Source organism: Mytilus trossulus, chromosome 3 (genome assembly GCF_036588685.1).
Source record: "Mytilus trossulus isolate FHL-02 chromosome 3, PNRI_Mtr1.1.1.hap1, whole genome shotgun sequence".
Taxonomy (NCBI): Eukaryota; Metazoa; Mollusca; class Bivalvia; order Mytilida; family Mytilidae; genus Mytilus; species Mytilus trossulus.
The window spans coordinates 34,171,077-34,185,804 of record NC_086375.1 but is presented as its reverse complement, the minus strand read 5'-3'; the positions used below and the strand labels follow the sequence as shown (position 1 = coordinate 34,185,804).

The following is a 14,728-nucleotide window of genomic DNA, read 5'->3' as shown; positions in this document are numbered from 1 at the left end:
GTAAAATATGTGGCACACTGACACTTTCTATCCTTGGAAAAATTGTTCTATTGCTTGTTCTTCTAGTAATTTCAATTATAATTATAATTTTTATTAAACTGAGCATAGTTTTAAAGTTTCATTTATTTTTTCATTAAAAAAAAGGATATGGGCATTATAAGCTAGGAATACTAATAACATGATGTCCTTTTATAGAAAATTAGTCTGGAGACCTACATTTAAAAAAACACAAATCTGAAAATATATAAACAACATTTGAATTTATCTTATATAATACAAGGCATGGACATTTTTACCTAGGATAATAAACTACAAGGAAATTATAAGGAAAACTAGGGGAGGGATATGAATTCCATTAGTATTTATAAATGCACAACTCTAATTATAAAACATAGTATTGAATATTCATTGTTTACATGTAAATATTTTTTTTTCAAAATTAAAGGACATGAATGTTTGAAGAATATTAATGACATTGATAAAAGTTTCTAGGAAAATTGGTCAAGGGACATCCATTTCAAGAAAATTATAAATCCACAACTCTATTCAATATCAAAACATAACATTAAAATTTCAAATGTTTATATGTACTACACGATTTAAATCGTAATTATTTTTTTCCTATACAAAAAAGCTTCACCTAGAAATATTAATGATGACTTCAATTCATAGAAAAATGAGTGATGGAAAAGAAATAACTTACATCAGACTAAAAATACAATTTAATTTTGTAACAATGGATTTTTAAGGCCAGAAATATGTAGCAACCCAGGTTTCATTTTTAGAAATAATAACTCACACCCTCATAAAATTCATAAACAGTTACCCAAGTGTGTCTTGACAAAATATTCTATCCATTGAGCACACCCAATTAAATTTTTATACACAGAATTCATTCCAGGAATTGTATACTAAGGGAGGTAATCCCTATAAGAAATAGATTTATCTCCCATTAATTTGTCAAATTGTTGGTTACAATATTGACATTTTTCAATGCTAAATTTTCTAATGTATGCGACAATTATAAATAGAGTCTAGTAAAGCATCCCCAGAATAATAACAAACAAATAAATCTATGCTACAAAATTGATTAAAAACTGTGATAAATTTATTGAATACTAGAAATATAATGGAATGGAAAATTATGTCGGATTACATGCATTGTCACAACGTCAGCTCTGATGACATCAAGAGTAAAAACAACATATATAATATTAAGATAAATACAAAATAAAGAGTATATCCACATCAAATACTAGGTAGTTTAAAAATTATACTACACATTTCATATAAATTTGTGGTAAAGGAAAAATGTTATTAAGCCAGCAATCTGACAACAAGGATGAACAATTTAGAAATTATGATCTGCTTAAAATAAATTGTAAATAATAATTTAGAAATCAAAAACTGTAAATTACAGTTAAAACATTTTCATATAATTTATATTGAAAAACACTTAATTTAGAAAGCTATATAATATAACAAAAGAAATTGTACAAATTAAAAATTATATTTGCCATTGATTTTTGCAGGTTTCACACCTCCTTGAAAAATTCTTTAAATTTTTCACCATGGAAAAGAAAATTGGAAAACCATGGTGTTTAAGTGATCCTTGGACACGCATGGTGAAGGCAACAGGTAGTGTAAATATTTATGGTAAAGACCCTGGCAAATATGAATTCTTAACTTACATTAAAACGGCTTGTCTGAAAATTTTACTTAAAAGTCACTGACTGTTCTTTATCAGTTTTAGTTATAAAACTGGAAATCCCCCTATTTTAATTTATAATTCCCATATCTCAGAACAGTTTAAAGATCTTGAATTTTTAAATTAAAAAAAAAGAGCCTGTTTCAATTTATAGAGACAATTTTCCAAAGTTTCATTAAAATAAGGTTTGAAACTATCTCAGGAAATGTCAAAAAACAGAAAAACATTTTAGTCATTACATTCAATCAAAATTATTTACTCATGCATAGCTTCAAAATTAAAAAAGTTCAATAAAACAATATGCATAAACTATTGAAAAATAATGGTCTATCTTCTTTACTAAGGACACCGACAGCTTCACACAAACCAGTACTTTACAAAATAAAAATGTACTAGAAAATGTGTTCTTTAAATACAATTATAAAATCTCCTGAAAAGATTAATACTCTCAATATCTCGTACTTGGTTGATTATTAAAGTGTTCACATTTAACACAGAACAAATGAATGTTAATATTTCTGAATAATTTCTCTCTATTTTCAGGTATAAGCCTCAGTACATTAAAGAGGAAGATCGAGGCTTTGGATCCAGTGCAGGATGTTGTAAAGGCAGTCCACAAGTCATCAATACAGAAGCCTGGTCCAAAGCCTTGGATCTTGGACGACTTTAACCGGAATGTTGTCAAAAGGACCATCCATGATATGTACCGGAAGAAACAGGTGGTGTCCATGCCCCGTCTTCATGAAGTCCTGAAAGAGAAAGATATTACTGCATCATTGTCAACAGTAGTGAGAACAGTGAAGTCACTGGGTTTTCGGTAAATATTTATCAAAATTAACATTTTTAAGTAACAACAACCTTGGATTCCTTAAAATTTGCATGGTCCAACTTTCCTAGGATTTTTTTCATTATTTGATGTAAACCTTGAACTTAAAGGTTTAATTTACAACAGAACATGTAAATTTAACAGAACTTTTCTCAATCTTTGAAAACTGGTACCAATAAAAAATGGATAAATCAGCAGTATTTCTAAAATAAAAGGAATGACTTAAAAATTGTTTTCATATTAACTTTCAACAAATTTCTATTTCAATAAATATTCAGAATGTAAAACAAAGTCTATATTTAATGTTATACCAATGCTTTGTATGTTTAAGGCCAAATAAAAAAGCATGCTTGTTTCCTGTTTCCCTACCTACCCTATATTTTAAGCTTAGAAATAGCCTACCCTAAAGTTTTTTTGGTCATTTTTCAATAAGCACTGTTAAAGTCAGGATTTCTCTCCCATAGACTCAATGTAAAAAAAAATGGTAAAATAAAAAAAAATCCCTACCTACCTAACCTATTTTTTTCAAAGAGGAAACAGGAAACACACATATTATTTTATTTGGCCTAAGTAGGCAGGGAATTTATTTCCTTTCTGATTGACAAGCAAATAACATGCTTGTTGAACACAAGAAAATGAAGTTACATTTAGGGGCCTTTTACAGCTGACTATGGGTATGAGCTTTTCTCATTGTTGAAGGCTGTAAAGTGACATTTAGTTGTTAAAGTCAGTGTCATTCCAGTCAGTTGTGGAGAGTTGTTTCATTGTCAATCAGACCAATTCTTTTTTATATTTACAGCACACACAAAAAAAACAAGAAATCTTATTTCATTTTAAAATTAATTTATATTTTTGGGACAACAAAAACAAATTCATATATGTAAATATGGTAAATATAGATCTAACAGCCCATACCTGATTCAAAACACAAGACATCTGCACACCATTGATTAACATTTTTGTCTGACATCGTTATCATCAACCAAATGTAGAATCTGTAATTAGAAGTATTATAAGAAGTCAGTATGTAGAAAACAGTGTATTTGAAAATTACATTTTTTTTGCAGTGAAAATTAGTTATAGAGAAAAAAATCATTCCTATTAATTATTTATTTATTCTGAGGACAATGCAATAACTGCCAATGATTAAACTAGTATGTCTTTTTTTTCAGGTTTTCCAAGAAAGGATCGGGCCGACGTCATGTCGTTGAGAGGGATGATGTTGTCGCTCTTCGTCACCATTATCTGCGTCAGATACGTAAGTACAGGCAGCAAGAGCGTCATATTGTGTATTTAGATGAGACTTGGTTGAATTCCAATCATGTAGTCAAAGGTGATTGGCTGGATGAACCTAGCACATCCATGTCAGTCTTTGAGCCACACTGTGAGGGCAGCGGGCGTTCTTTACCATCTGGTAAAGGCACTCGTTTGATAATCCTAGATGCTGGATCTTCTCAAGAAGGCCTCATCCCTGGTGTTGGCTTGATCTTTGAGTCGAAAACCAGCAGCTCGGATTATCATGATGAAATGAATAGTGAACACTTCACAGAATGGTTCAGAGACACGCTCATCCCTAGACTAACTCCCCAGTCTGTAGTTGTAATGGACAATGCTCCATATCACAGCCACTTAGATCCTGAGTCAAGGGCACCTTCTACAGGTGCTAATAAACCAGGTATCTCGGCATGGTTGGATAAGAACAATGTTGATTATGACCCCAAAATGAAAAAGACTGGGCTGCTTGATTTGGTAAATCAGCACAAGCCTCAGAAAAAATATGTGATAGACGAACTTGCAAAAGCTCATGGCCATGTGGTTTTACGATTACCCCCTTACCATTGTGAGCTCAATCCCATTGAAATGGTTTGGTCTGACTTGAAAGGCTTCGTAGCTAGAAAAAATTCTACCTACAAAATTAAAGATTGTAAGAAGCTTTTTGAGGATGCCAAGTCCCATTTCAGTGCGGAGCGCTGGGCTAAATTTGAGACTCATGTGGTGAGGGAGTATGAAGAAAAGCTCTGGCAGATCGATGGTCTCAGAGACAAGGCTCTTTCTCCAGTTATTATACACATGACGGACGATGAGACGGATGACAGTCAGGCGACTATTGCATATTGTCAGGAGGGGGGTACCGATGACGAGGAAATTGACATGGACATTGTTGACGGTTATGTCTCTGATACCAGCGATCAGGCTGATGTGATTTTGTGTAAAATTTGTCATGACACTGATCCGCCAGGACGTGTTCCCAAGCGAGACCGGGGAACACACATTGATTGGTTTCAGTGTGACACCTGTGATCAGTGGCTGCATAACAAATGTTGCACAAAACCTGCCCTGGCGCAGATAATGTGTCCTCGGTGCTATTCTCTTCTTCACCACCGAAAGCTCAGTGAAACACTGGTCTCACCACTGGATGATATGGAGCAATAATGTCTTTCCATCAGTGTCAGGACTTCTGAAGAATGGACAATGTTATAGAAGCATATCTGTGATAAAAGCATATATCTGTGATAAAGACTATATTGTGATAAAAGTAAAGCATATCTGTGTTAAATTATATGGTGCTAAACATCTGTGATTTGTTGTGTTTTAATGTGCAATATCATTGTAAATATTATCGTGTAAAAAATTTATCATGTAAAAAATTTATCATGTAAAAAAATTATCATGTAAAAAATTTATCATGTAAAAAATTATCTTGAAATTCTTGGACTGTTGTTGACATTAATTATATATGCATATTATTTATTGTTACACGTTGATTAAGTTTAATTTGAATTTATCAAATTTTATCAATTACAAATAGTTAAATGTATTGCAAGTTATTTTATATCAAAATGTTTCAATATATCTAATCAAAATCTCATGTGTATTTAATTATTTTAAACAGACTTTATATTTGTAATATGTACAAATAAATGGTTGTATAAATCTCAATTTGAAATGGAGATTAGAGACATATGAACACAAACTATTTTAGTTTTCACTTCATATGCAGAGAAATTACATTGTTATTTAGTGTAAAATATCTACACTTTATGGATCATTTAGATTAAACAGAGAAAAAATTGTTCTCATTCCATATAATTATTTCACTACTGACAAAGAAGTACAAAATGTAGGAGGGGACGTTTAGGTTGCACTCTGTTTATCTGTTTGTCAATCTTTCAGTCCAACAAATCCGTTTTCAACATTTTGTATGCCCCATATATGGTGATCTATGGTCATTATGTTTTTAGTCTGTGCATATTTTTGTCTGTCTGGCTTTATAGTGAAGCTTTGGTCAAGGTAGTTTACAAAATTAACTACACAAATCAGTTTTCAACACTTCTTTCTGCATGTTTGACGTTATTGTTTCAAGAACTTGGTATATATAGTTTTTTCACAACAAGTTACGAAGCATGCTTGAATTTTTTTATGGTCTCACTCTGATGAGTTGTGGTGTTTGGACTAAGAAAATCCGCTTAAAAAATCATCATGCTTGAATATATTGGCCTCATGTTTCTGTGTTTGTTTATACATTGCACTAGCTATTAATATATATATAGTACATATAGAAATTTCCATCATGACAAGTCTGAATTCTGGTTCCAATACAACGAATTTATATCCAGTGGGATATGAGTGGGGGACTATTAAATGTATGTGTGTTGCCATGCAATATGCACATTATAGATATTATCATATACATGTAGAAAGATGTGATATGATTGCCAATGAGACCTCTCTCCATCTGAACCTCTGATTGCTTGTTAATAGATATAGGAAGATGTGGTGTGAGTTCCAATGAGACAACTCTCCATCCAAATAACAATTTAAAAAGTAAACCATTATAGGTTAAAGTACGTCTTCAACACGGAGCCTTGGCTCAAACCGAACAACAAGCTATAAAGGGCCCCAAAATTACTAGTGTAAAACCATTCAAACAGGAAAACCAACGGTCTAATCTATATAAACAAAACGAGAAACATGAATATATTACATAAACAAACGACAACTACTGTACATCAGATTCCTGACTTAGGACAGGTGCAAACATTTTGATGGATCCAAACCTTCTCCCTTTTTCTGAAACAATAGCATAAAATCACAACATAGAAAAACACACGATAAAATATCAATTGGCAGACTTAACTTACTCAAAAAAAAAGTATGATTACACAATAAACGAAATACGAATGTTAAATATTAAAAAAAAAATCTGAAGAAGAAAGTCCGACAAATAAAAACATTCATGAGCTCAAGTTTATACTTGGGAATCAGACTGACTATAACTGTGCTTGTTCCAAAATGGCACGAAAAGTGTTAATGTATGCACTAACATTGAGGTACATGTAGGTGTGGTTAACTAAAAGATGTTTATTATTTTTTTTTAACTAAGCATAAAAAGGGGTTGACATCATGACACTTTGCTCAGTGCTCAGAGCACAAAAATCATGCTCGAAACATGAAATCCAGCATTTTGATTGGTCGATTCTGAAGTCTTGAGTACAAAAGTTGTGCTTGAATGTTTTATGACCGCAAGGCCCGAACACAAATTCATTTAAAAGAAAACAAACAATACATGTAATTTGAATTTTGACCTTTTGTACCTACATGTATTTATAAAGACAATTCTCAGTTGACATGGAAAAAAATTGAATAGGTTAGCATATTTTACCCTTAACGCTAATAGTTAACGAAATCTTTGAATCCACAAAGATGCTTTATTTTTTTCGGAAAATCTAACAAAATAAATTTTTTATAACATTATGATTACAGCATGTACAGCCAGTACCAAAGCACAAGTATTTCTCAGGCAATTTTGCACTGGTAAACAAAAGTCTAATCCTCATGTTCATTCCTTTCACCATATGAACTAGTTGTTCACAACTTCCAAATAATAATGACATCTCTGATGTTTTTATTTCAATATTCTTGTTTCTGCATGTTCATGGTGCTTTTATTTCAAAAAAAAAATAGTCATGTAGACATCATGTGCATTGTAACAAGACATAATTATGTAAATTTTAAATGTTCTTTGTAGAAAATTGAGGAAAGGTATATTGCTTATAAAACATACATGTAACTGTAGTATTATAAAAAAAGTTGTAATGAATTTTAAATGCTTCAAATTAGCATGAGTATAAGCTTCTACGTAGTCTTCAACAATGAGAATAACATTCTTTAATTCATGACTACTTGATAAAATATTTACTTTCCACAAGTAATCTGATTTATCCCCTTAGACAACAACCATTTGATTTTTTTTTTGGGGGGGGGGGGGGGGGGAGGGGGCTATCATATGGACTTTTTTGTTTTAGTTTTTGGAAGAAAAAAAAATTATTTTTGACACTGAAAAAAGAAATAGGTTTTTTTTTCACTCTCAGCTGCCACTTAATGTAATGCTAAATTTATAAGAACCTGTCGCCAATAAAATAGATTGGCGAAAAAAAAAGTTTATGCGGGGGGGGGGGGGGGGGGGAGCCAAAGCCTCCACCCCAAGAAATGAAATGGTTGCTGCCTTATCTAGTACAAAATGTTCCATTGAAAATGTCGAAGGAAATTGCATAGTAAACAAATTTGTTTGATTGCTGCACACGTGAAGTGAGTGATACGCGACACATAATCATTAACCCTACATCAAGGATCACGAACATCGAATGATCAACAGATTAGCGATCATCAAAGGCATGAATAAGGCCACACAAACATGTTATTTACAGAAAAAAGTTGCATATCATTGTGAGAATTATGGATTTTCTTAACTACTGTACACAAACCTTCCATTCATCATGTTCATCATAGATGTTGAAACCATGTCGGTGAAAACACGTGTATGAAATTGATTCCGTTCCATTCATTGTATCATATTAAGAGCATATATTATAATTGCTAATCTTGGCATTGGATATGTTGTCAATAATATCATTTTGTACAATATGTAGCGTAAAAATACCGGGTACAAGATCATATTTTCATCGAATTAATCCTCAATTCCATGTTTTCTACTGTCTCATCTTGTTTACATCATTAACGCGCGAAAAATAACGAAACATTAGCCGAACGTTTCCGGAAACTCCGGAATTTCCCGAAGATTGATAAACAACAAACGATCCTCATAGAAACAAAGATGGCGACCAATCAATGCAAACTTGTCGTAGGGAAAGTCAAGGTCGGAATTTCAACCGTCCAATACACAAGGGCTGCCGTAAAACATTTGGAAATGTCAACACCAAAAATTATGCGTAAGGAAAACATAATTTTGAATAAACGCGGTAAGTCATTTTTACATACGAAGCGTTTTAGCCCAATCAGAATAACCTGAAATCGACTGTAATATTGTATATTTTTTCATTCAATTTTCCGAAGTCATCTTCTTAACCACGTTTTCAGTAGGACAGCGCCCGTTGTCACATGGCACACGTTTTGATGAACATTTTGGAAAATAACCATATTCGTGTGTTGCCATGGCGAGCAATGTCTCCAGAATTATCGCCAATTGTACATCTTTGAAACGAACTTGAAAGACGTATCAAAAATAGCCAAAATTCACCGCAGACGCTCTCCCCGTTCCAATTAGCACTTTCAGGGAATAAAACATCGCTCAAGACTTTAATCAACGTCTTGTTGATTCTATGCGACAGAAGTGTCAATCGGTCATAAATGCACAAAATGATTAAAGAGTGCACAGAAGACTTATTTATGATATATGCATACATTGGTCTAAGAACTGGATTAACATTATTGTTTACTAGTCACTCGTTGCATATGCCTTTAATTATTATCCATAAATATATGCGTGTGTTTCTTTTTAGAAACCAGGATGTCCACCAATTGATCCACGAATCAGGTGTGTTCATTTTCACGAACAATGTAAATCGGATTAAGAATGCAAGCCAGGTAAAATAAAATAAAAGACAGGATAGGTTTATTAATTCATGGCATTTTTGTTTAACATACAATTACAAACCAATAGCATCAAAAACTGACAGCAACACCTTCAGCACGAAACTGAAAATTCTAATGTATATTGTTCGAAGAAAATATAAAAATTAAAATTAGTCAAACCAACAGATAATAAACCAATCAAATAACTGTTTGAGACATGATTCCGTCATATATGCGAGACAGTAACAGATTTGTAGAGTTTTAAAACGTTTAAATCTTCGTACTTTTATTCAGGTTAAGATTTGTCCCTATGTATGAAAACCAGTTAAACATTACGTCAGATGTACAGAGAAAAAGAAACACATACAGTCTTCATTATGATAAGTGTGTATATGCATACCTGTACTCTTTCCATCGAGGAAAACGTTGGTAATTATATACAATCCCACAGTAGAATACTTATAAACAAACAACTATATGATATTTGAATTAGAAATCTGATAACAACGAATAATATAATATTTCGAAATTAAAAAATAAACATATATGATTAATGTTGTCTCTCTTGTCAATGTCTTTTAATTGCTTTTCTATAATTTCAGTTCATATGAACATTTTACTTATTGTCATTTTTATTATTATCATTATTGTTATTATTATTGTTATTATAATTATTATTATTATTATTATTATTATTATTATTATTATTATTATTATTATTTTTATTATTATTATTATTATTATTATTATTATTATTATTTTTATTATTATTATTATTATTATTATTATTATTAGCTCACCTGGTCCGTCGTCCGTCGTCGTCCGTCGTCGTCGTCCGTCGTCGTCCGTCGTCGTCGTCCGTCGTCGTCGTCCGTCGTCGTCGTCCGTCATCGTCGTCCGTCGTCGTCCGTCGTCGTCCTCCGTCGTCGTCCGTCGTCGTCGTCGTCGTTAACTTTTTACATTTTGAACTTCTTCTAAAGAACCACTGAATGGAATGAAACCAAACATGGAATGAATGTTCCTCATGAGCTGCTGACCAAGTGTTGTTACTTTGTAGCCGATCCATCATCCAAGATGGCCGCCAGCGGGGGACTTAGTTTAACATAGGACCCTATGGGAAATGCATACAAATGTCTTCCTTTAGAGAACCACTGAATGGAATGAAACCAAACATGGCATGAATGTTCCTTATGAGGTGCTGACCAAGTGTTGTTACTTTGTAGCCGATCCATCATCCATGATGGCCGCCAGCGGGGGACTTAGTTTAACATAGGACCCTATGGGAAATATATACAAATGTCTTCTTTTAGAGAACCACTGAATGGAATGAAACCTAACATGGCATGAATGTTCCTTATGAGGTGCTGACCAAGTGTTGTTACTTTGTAGCCGATCCATCATCCATGATGGCCGCCAGCGGGGGACTTAGTTTAACATAGAACCCTATGGAAAATGCATACAAATGTCTTCTTTTAGAGAACCACTGAATGGAATGAAACCAAACATGGCATGAATGTTCCTTATGAGGTGCTGACCAAGTGTTGTTACTTTGTAGCCGATCCAACATCCAAGATGGCCGCAAGCAGGGGGACTTAGTTTAAAATAGGACCCTATGGGAAATGCATTCAAATGACTTCTTTTAGAGAACCACTGAATGGAATAAAACAAATCATAGCATGAATATTCCTTATGAGGTGCTGACCTAGTGTTGTTACTTTGTAGCCTATCCATCATCCAAGATGGCTGCCAGTGGGGGACTTTTGAATGAAATCAAACATAGCCTGAATGTTCCTTTCCTTATGAGGTTGTGTTGTTACTTTTAGCCAAATTTTTTTTTTTTTTTTATATGATTTCAAAAACCCAAGTAGAATCAGGTGAGCGATACAGGCTCTTGAGAACCTCTAGTTATTATTATTATTATTATTATTATTTGCAAGACAGTTATGTTGTGGAGATAATTGCGGAACGAATTGTAGAGGTATGTATTTGCATATAAGTGTTAAGAATAATAGCAGGATGACAAATTTTGATACGAAAACAACATTATACATCCTCTAATTGAGTTATACTCGTGTCTGTTTGCAAAAAACAAGAAAATATTTTCATTCCCTGAAAGTTAAATAATATGTTTTGCTTTGATTCATTCAAATTGAAAATCGGCGTGCAACAAATAAAATGTATGTTTGAACAGATACAAAACCCGAATAAACCATACATTTAAAGAAGATGTATCATATAATGAGAAGGAAATTGAGAAGATAGTACTTTAAATAAGAAGATGTGGTATGAGTGCCATTGCGACGACCCTCCATCCAATTCACAATGTATAAAAAATTAAAATAAAGTTCAACATAAGAAAAAGCTTGTAAAAAGTCAAGAATATAACAGTTGTTATCCATTCGTTTGACGTGTTTGAGCTTTTGATTTTGCCTTTGATTGGACACTTTCCATTTTGAATTTTCCTCGGGGTTCGGTATTTTTGTGATTTTTACAATTATAGGTCAAAGTATGGCATATACCTTGGCTCATACCAATCAACAAGCTAATAATGGCACCAGAATAACTAATGTAAAACTATCTAAACAGAGTAACCAACGGTCTAATATATCATACCAAAACAAGAAACGAGAAAAACATATGAACCACGCCAACAAAGAACAACCATTAAACACCAGGCTTTTATAGGCGAAAACTTTCGCCCTTAACTATGACAGAAGTGTTCCATTGAAACATAAAATCCCACACCATGAACTATCAATTGAAATGGCTTAACTCGTTGGAAACGAAAAACAAATGAGATATACAGAAACAAATGAGAACTGCCTACTTACGTACACCTAATCAAGACATGTTCCTAACCATTTTCTATTAATAAAATGGTTATCGTTGATTCTAAATGTGTTTGTTTGTTTTGTGTCTTTTTTTTCTATTTTTATAGTGGTGGTCTGTCTTGAACTAGTCTGCCTCCGGGTGCGGGAATTTCTCGCTACATTGAAGACCTGTTGGTGACCTTCTGCTGTTGTTTTTTTATTTGGTCGGGTTGTTGTCTCTTTGACACATTCCCCATTTCCATTCTCAATTTTATGAGTTCAAACAATTTCAATGAGTACCCACATGTGTTTTCTGAAACACATATATCAGGCAATATCTCAAAAATAATGCCTGTAAAAAGTCAGGAATATGACAGTTGTTATCCGTTCATTTGTTATTTTACAGAGTTATTTCCCTGTAGTGTTAGGTACCAACTTAAAGAATTGAACATTTTTTTTCTGATTTAGTCAAACAAATAACTAAAGCGCTATGTCAATTTTCCTGCAGCAGGAACGCCTATATCCAAACATTTGAAATCCGAGTATGAAAAAAACCCATTAAAATGACATAAGCTGTATGCTGATTAGTTATTATCTCTGTAATCCTTATTATTCAGAACTTCTGTATTGACAGGAATTATCATTTATATGGTCATAACTAATTAATAAACTGATTACCAGATATATAATTTTTGAAATAATAAGGATTTCTACCCCAGCAAACGAATACTTCATTGCTTTTGGCAAAACCTTTCGGAATTTTGTTTTTAAATTTAGCACTTTATTTGGTCATTCTAACTTTTTGTTCGAGTGTCAAGTATAAGCCTTTTGTAGACGGAACATACATCTGTGTACTGAATGTAGATCATGTCATGAATTTATATTTACCTTAGTCTTGTGATCTTACTAATTTTTGAATTTGACTTGTAAAATAACATTTTTTGGTGCATTTTAGAACCCTCTTCGCTACCACCAACTCAGCCAAGTGAGTAAGAAATAACTTTACCTTTAATATATATGTTCATTAGACCGTTGGTTTTCCCGTTTGAATGGTTTTACACTGGTAATTTTTGGGTCCTTTATAGCTTGTTGTTCGGTGTGAGCCAAGGCTCCGTGTTGAAGGCCGTACGTTGACCTATAATGGTTTACTTTTATAACTTGTTATTTGGAAGGAGAGTTGTCTCATTGGCACTCACACCACATCTTCCTATATCTATAAACAACCGTTTACTATTTATGCGACCGTCTTTATATGTTTGTATTTATCAACAGGCTTTCAGTAATAGTACTAGTAATCACATGAGGACGCGGTGTGTCAGTGTAAGATAAACCCGGGAATTCCGCCTGGTCCATACAAAAGGTAAAAAAGAAGACACTAAACAAACGAACACATTTTTAAACAAGTCAACAAGCATTGAATGATTAGGAGCATTGTTCGTGTCGGGAGTCAGAAATTCCGTGGTTGCCGTTTTTTCAGTATATCGCAGTAATTCTCTCATTTTTATTGTTTTATATTTGTCAGTTTTTTAAAGCTATTAATACAGTATAATATTTGCTCATTGTTAGAGTCTGAACAATCAAATATTTGTATTGGAAACAAGCTTTGCAAAATTCCCTACAAACTACGGTAAATGTCCGGCTCATCTGCATGTTCACCAAAAGAAATGTCCATTTGATTGACAACAATTTTATTTTGTCCGCAGTGGATGAGATTTTCGGAAATACTGTGGAACTGTTTACTTGCGTAGTGGTATTAACCTTATGTGGATTCTAAAAAACTCTCAACACGTGTGTTTAATTTTCAATCCCTGAAATTCTTAAATTAATTCTTTCTAAACTTTTGATTTTTGAACCCTGTATACAACCATTCCCCATGCTAAGACGATTAACCTTCTTATCGAAATACTCCTTCATGCTTTTCCACATAAAAATGGTAGTACTGACTTTAAATTTGTTACTTTGGGATACAATACAATATATTTTGTTAATAGTGAACAAAAGATAAAACATACTAAACAGTGATCAGTATGCTGGAGTTTTTAAATGTATTTGTTGAATTTCCCGCTGACAAACTGTCGGCATTGCTATGGGAACGAATTAACTTACGCTTCTCCTTGTGACCGCTTCTTATTTGCATATGAGTTGGAGTTCCTTCCGACACTTGTCATAACAAGAATATCAAAGAAGTCATTTACTTTCACATTAAGATACATTGATGATGTGTTTTCCATGTATAATCCACACTTCTCTGATTGGTTTCCATTTATATATCCAACAGAACTAGAAATTTAAGAAACAACAGACACGACTTCATCCGCATCTTTCAAGACTTACACCTCGAACTTAACAATTTTCAAAAAGCGGAAGGTTAGGCATCCCATTAAACCAGATACAACCCACCAATTTTTTTCTTAAAATGTCCTGTACCAAATCTGGAATATGGCAGTTGTTATCAAATAGTTCGTAGAATGTGTGTTTTTGTTGCAATGCGGTGTTCCTTTGTTTTCCTCT

The 14,728-nt window shown here is 33.1% G+C and overlaps 1 long non-coding RNA gene across 1 annotated transcript; it reads right to left on the bottom strand.

Annotated features, from left to right (window-relative positions):
* Positions 1 to 693: 693 nt before the first annotated feature.
* LOC134709376 (uncharacterized) lies at positions 694 to 8,540 on the bottom strand. The gene is made up of 3 exons (XR_010105955.1): positions 8,300 to 8,540; positions 3,450 to 3,529; positions 694 to 2,457 (listed from the first exon to the last, which is right to left on the bottom strand). It is a non-coding gene; the product is annotated as an uncharacterized LOC134709376 (long non-coding RNA).
* Positions 8,541 to 14,728: the final 6,188 nt, after the last annotated feature.